The sequence below is a fragment of the Ostrea edulis genome, chromosome 7 (assembly GCF_947568905.1).
Source record: "Ostrea edulis chromosome 7, xbOstEdul1.1, whole genome shotgun sequence".
NCBI lineage: Eukaryota > Metazoa > Mollusca > Bivalvia > Ostreida > Ostreidae > Ostrea > Ostrea edulis.
The window spans coordinates 4,828,275-4,833,631 of record NC_079170.1 but is presented as its reverse complement, the minus strand read 5'-3'; the positions used below and the strand labels follow the sequence as shown (position 1 = coordinate 4,833,631).

Sequence of the window (5,357 nt, the reverse complement as noted above, 5' to 3'; positions counted from 1 at the left end):
TTGATGTTATTATTTTTTCCCGTGATTATAGAAGTCAATGTTACGACTTTGTGTAATAATTTATCAACAGTTTAAATACTGATATACTGACATTTCAAAATTAAGGATTATCTCCCCCACACATAGCTCTTATCCTTAGACGAATTTGACTTCACTTTTTTGGCATACTGTTTTTCCATATATTAGCTCTAAAACTTCATTGTTATTTCGGATTTCAAACAATTCGGTTGGGCATCACTGAGGAGACATTATTTGTCGAATGCGCATCTGGTGCATCAAAATTGGTACCGTATAAGTTTTACATGTAAAAACACTTGGAAAAACACGAAAAAGTTTTTTTTTTTAAATGTTGGTTGAATATGTTTTGTGATGAAATAGAATTTAAAGGTAAGTAATAAACAGTCAAAAACTGTCCAATATGTCAGATCTCGAGTGGTCCAGGACTGTTCTGGGAAGTGTGCGCCTTACAACTTCAACATTCTACCGAAATTAGGTTGTACACTACTTAACAATGTCCAAAAAATCAGGCCACTGTTTACAATATAGGAGTTTTTCTGTTTGACATTCATATAGTGCAATATGTTTTCAATTATTGCGTTTGACGAGAGGAAACGACACGTATTCAAAATGTTAACCTTATATTGTCGCACTGGACAACCTTGCATTGAGTCAAATGCTGTCTGACGTGATTCATGCCGATTGTTGAGCCGTTCTTCCCACACTGATTTTGACTGCGGATAACTCCGTTTACCTGTTCGGGATGTTGGGCTTGCGGTGTGACCGGTCAACAAGGGATTCTTACTCCTCCTAGGCACCTGATCCCACCTCTGGTGTGTCTGGTGTGTCAAGGGGTCCGTGTTTGCCCAACTATCTATTTTGTATTGCTTATAGGAGTTATGAGATTGATCACTGTTCGTTATCTTCACCTTACAAAAACTACTATTATAAACACATTCACAATACTGATTTATAAATATTGAAATTATGAACGACCGTTCATTTTGTCTTTGGTCAACTATTCGGCATGACAGACTACGATTGCATTCGTAAAATCATTATCTATATTTTAATACGGAGGGAGTTCAGTTATGTTATATGAAGAACATTTAATTTGGAGCTCCAAGTGACTTCCTAATAATCCAGTTTTATTCACTGTATATGATACCAATAGATATAGCATAACTAATGCACACATTTATTAAAATATAATTTTAAAATGCTCTTAAATTTATTTCAATCAAAGCTATCGTTCATTCAAATAATGTGCACAACAATTCAAACACGCATCAAAATGTCCTTCCTCATTTAATTTTGATTTCCCGCGCTTGCGCAGGGTTTCATTTGGTTTCATATTAATATGTTGAATACAGAGTTTATACCATGTATGAAAATTTTCAAGCGAAACACATTTTTTTCAGAGTTTAATTTCCTTAAGATCAATTAACTGTATATTACATAGTTTTATTGTTATTTCGACAAATATACCATACAACAGAAATAGATAAGAAAATGCATTTAATTTGTGCGTCAAATGCAGATAATATTACATAAGCATTGCAAAATAAAAAATGTAAATTCTACACCCGATATGTATCCATCCATATTTCCTGTTCAATATTCTATTTCATAATCTAAAGTTTTACATGCATACATCATGGATATAAACAAGTATATATGGAATACCAGGAAAGGGAGAATGTGGGTGGCATTTTATGTAAGTCATATATTGCCATTCAAGTATGTACAACAGCCATCAAGTTACCGATTTCGCCATATGTCAAAGAAAAAATCTCAATAAAGTCATTCAAGATATATCATAAAGAGACTCAACGTTCAATTGAAAAGAAGGAGGGATCTATCCATCAAACATCTATTATGTCACGTTCACGTTTTACCTTAGATGACATGTTCACGATCAATATGTTGTTTCTCCTCTCACAGACTAATTCATCGTTTAACATTGTGACACTTCCAGTGTCCAGGTAAGCAGAAAACCCTTCAGCAGAAGAATTTACCATTGTTTCTACATCCGGACTCTCAAGTTTCTTTGAATTTGCAATAATGTCAGCTACCGGCCAGTTCTGTCTGTAATTCTTGATCACGTTATCAAAGAAATTTTGGAAGCTCAGACTAGAGGTGTCTACCTCCACGTCAGCGGGGGGCTTGAAGAGAACATTGCGGAAAATCCATGGTAGAAAACCTCCGGCGAGTGTGGCCAGCATTTGATTAACACCAGAAACTGAGTATTCGTTTTCAAAGACCATTACAACAATTATAACAAACAAAAGAAATAGAATAATTGTCAAAAACTGACGCAGGGCACTCACTAAGTTTTTGTATAGACTTCCAGGACAACCCACGTGATCAATGTAGGCGGATTTGAAAAAGAATGTTCGAGTAATCTGAGGTTTGTCGCGATGATCTAAGAATAGTAGAACACGTGGAATGCTCCATTTCAGGACGCCACTACACATATGAGGAAAGGAATCCATCGAATTAACCTGGTCGTTATGGTCATCAACGCTGATCTGGAAGGCAGTGTTTGGCTGTCTATCTTCCGTCTGCCATGCCACCTTGTCTACCTGTTCTTTCGCTCTTCCGAGAAGCGCCTTGTGAATGGCTTGATTAAAAGTTTGATATTTCTTAGTAACACTACCAAAGCAATCTCGAGCATACAACGACAACATGAAAAGTAAGGAAATGTATTTCAGAGTTTGAGAAGCATTGAGAATGACACCAATCAAGGTGTAGACTATCATCTCAACGAAGAAAACAATGACTTCGACAACTAAAATTACACAGGACATCAAAGCCAATATGCTCAATAAAATGGTTACTAACTGTATGGTACGAAAGCTACCACTAGATTTTGTAGACAGACGAGCAACAGTTTCTTTTCTGAGAAGGTCAACTACGCCGATTTTCTCTTTCAATTTGGTTATACATTTAAAATTTGGGAAAACCACAATAATCAGATGACACAGCAGACGTAACGCAATGTTGAGTGTTGGTACGCAATAAAATGTTAGAACCATGATGATAATTGGTAAAACAAACATCCAGTATATTCCGACGATGAAAAAAGCGAAAACTCCATACTCCTTGAATGGATAAAGCAAAGTTCTTATAGCCCATCCGAATGATCTCGAATACGAAGATTCATGCATGTCACTGAAGCACTTTCGAAGAACTATTTCAATGTTTCGTTTCAGTTCTGAACTTATCAATTCTAGAAGTCGAAATAAAACACTGTCTGCTAGCAGTATAGCGTAGCAGAATACGAAGATGCCATGCACAGGAGTTAAGAAACTCAACATGTTGCCGGGAAAGTAAGCAAAGTGCATTGCTAACTTCCGGTCACGTGCAGCATTGTTCTTATCATTGCGTTCACTGTATTCATACCGATAGAAAATGACTATTCTGAAAATCCATGGAATGATGACCAAAATGCATAAAATAATGAACATAAGTTTTTGTAAACAGTGATACCACTTCAAATGTTTGATGACCAACGAAGTTTCTCTGAAAGGTTCAAATACACTACGGTTACAACACAGTTTTAAAGAATCCCTTTCTCGGATTTGGCAACGAAAAAACGAATCGTAAATGGATCTAATAATTCCAACTGGAACGTCGTTTGGAGGAATTAAACGCTTATGCTTAACTTTCATGTATATTTTTGAAAGGGTGAGTGCATAAACAGTATCTTCATCCATTTCATCCAACTGTTCCTTAAACGCATTCATTAAACACAGATCGTCAATGTTCACAACATTATTCGGCTGTGGGTGGCGGGTTCTTTAGGTAAGTTTTCTTTACCCTGATTTGGATTGGATTATCACAGTTGAATTCGTACTTCAAAGTTTTGTACTTGTCGTGATACCAAGCCTTGGGTATAAGATAGGGACAAAACATAATGATAAAGAAGTTGATAAAATATATGCAGTAGAATAAAAGACGGACCCATATGTCTTTCACAAGTTCTCTACATACGATGTTACCTTTAGGAGTTTTACAACAACACACATGGTAGAAAACAGCCCTGTTGTTTACATTTTTGATGTGCATGTTGCAGACATGTTCATTGTCACTAAGACTACCACCAGCTCCGTCTGGTGAGATTTCTTGGAAATCATTCAGTAAAATATGTCGAAGACCTTTCTCCACATCCTTTATATCCCTTTGTAATAAGCATCCTATTGGTTCTTCCTGCAATTCTACTTTCATATTTTCAGTGCCGTAACTCAGTGTCGAAAGTGAAAGTATTTCGAAACCCGTCTTCAAAAATAAAAGTCCTTGGCCATGCCGACCGGTACTTCTTTCCCAAATAAAAGGTTTGTAAATATCAGATTCCGACTGTCCTGGAATCTTTCCGGAATGGTTTCTAAACTCCAGTTCATAGATGATAAGTTTGGTTCCAGCGTCTAGAAGTTGTTTGATGTCGTGTCTTAGCATTTCAGATACTGGTGTCACACTGCAGTTTCTGGAGAAAGTCACCAAGAATTCTTTATATTCAAAGATGATGATTTAATAATGGTAACTGCCATCTGATCCTCAGAATAATTCCCGGGAATACTGATGGATGGTTGGAAAATGAAGACTAAAAACAGAAACAGGAACATCTCCATTCTTATGTTTACTCTGGACACTTTGTTAATTTTCATAGAATATATGACTCGTTAGAATAGAGATATTTAAAACATCTTTTCACTGTGCACCATATTAATTAACACTGAAAGTTGTATGCATAAAGCAGATATTCAAACGGAAAGGGTGATGTACATACTTTCAGAAAGTATAGTTTTCATAAAAATAGCATGATTTGTCATGTTCAAGTACCTTATTATTGAACAAGGAAGTATTGCATAACAAAACATGATCCCTTGCGGTCCGAAGTCAAGTTGTCTGCGTAATATTCTGCGTGAATAACCATATTTTAACAATTTATGCGTAAGAATAAACAGGTTCCATAAAATAAAAGCCATATATGACAAATTAAAATTCCATGTTTCATTATGTCACAAGTAGCAAAATCTGAGTATTTGCACTTAGTTTCTAAGTTAAAGGGCCATAACTTAGCAACAACAAAAATCAACAAAAGAAAACAAAAAAAAAACCCCAGAAATAAACAAATATATAAATTGACCGGAACAAAATCAAACTTCTTCTGCAACTTGTCATGATAAAGCAATGTACCAAATATCAACGGAATATCTGCAAGCATGACGAGAAAAGTGTAGGAAACTGATTTGCCGGACTGACAGACGGATGACGGACGGACATAGTGTAAATCTAAAGTCCTCTTTGACTCCGGGTGTAGGGGACTAAAAATTAATGAAAGTGAAAATAACGGAAAG

The 5,357-nt window shown here is 35.9% G+C and overlaps 1 pseudogene; it reads right to left on the bottom strand.

The window, feature by feature from the left end:
* Positions 1-1,440: 1,440 nt before the first annotated feature.
* On the bottom strand, positions 1,441-4,518 carry LOC125656455 (uncharacterized; annotated as a pseudogene).
* Between the last annotated feature and the right edge of the window lie 839 nt (positions 4,519-5,357).